At 49.1% G+C, this 703-nt stretch overlaps 1 protein-coding gene across 1 annotated transcript in view; it reads left to right on the forward strand.

The window, feature by feature from the left end:
- The window catches only part of LOC113217635 (neurobeachin-like protein 1), a 346,454-nt gene that overhangs the window by 337,166 nt on the left and 8,585 nt on the right, over positions 1-703 (forward strand).

The raw sequence follows: 703 nt of genomic DNA on the forward strand, positions 1-703 counted from the left end.
CCCTTTATCCCCCTTTATCCCCCTTTATCCCCCTTTATCCCCCTTTATCCCCCTTTATCCCCCTTTATCCCCCTTTATCCCCCTACTCATATTACGTGACTGATTTAAGGGGGTGGGGTCAGCAGAATACTAGGATCGGTCACATGGGGGGGGGGGTTGCGTTAGCCACAGTCACGTAGTATTATTTGAACGGGATTCGTCGATACATTTAGCGCGAATCTTTACTTATGCATGTAAGTTTGGCATTGACAAAGCTGCAAGATATTTAATGATTTGTTTAAATAGTGGGCACATACTTTATTGAATGTAGATTTTACCCCGCTTTTTCGGTTGTCCGATGCAAAAATGAAAAACTTCACCTAATCGTTAAAATAAGGTAAAAGCTACAAACTACGTGAATTTGGGGGGGTGAGTTAAGTCAAATACTACGGCATGTAACAACGGGGAGTGGGGGTTCCAAAACTCGCAAGAATCGGTCACGTTGTATGAGTACGATCCCTTATCCTTTTTTATCGTTACAGACTGCGGAGGAAGCTACCCGCGCCGCCACACCCCGCGGTGCCTGCTAGCTCGCATCTGTTCTGCGTCAGCCACGACGGCAAGGTGCTGCTGAGTGGCGGGCATTGGGACTGCAGCCTGCGCGGCTGGAGCATCTCCAGGGCGAAGCCGCTGTTTTCCGTCGTCCGTCACTTTGGTGGGTGTG

Source organism: Frankliniella occidentalis, unplaced genomic scaffold (assembly GCF_000697945.3).
Source record: "Frankliniella occidentalis isolate FOCC.00 unplaced genomic scaffold, Focc_3.1 Scaffold13, whole genome shotgun sequence".
Classification (NCBI taxonomy): Eukaryota; Metazoa; Arthropoda; class Insecta; order Thysanoptera; family Thripidae; genus Frankliniella; species Frankliniella occidentalis.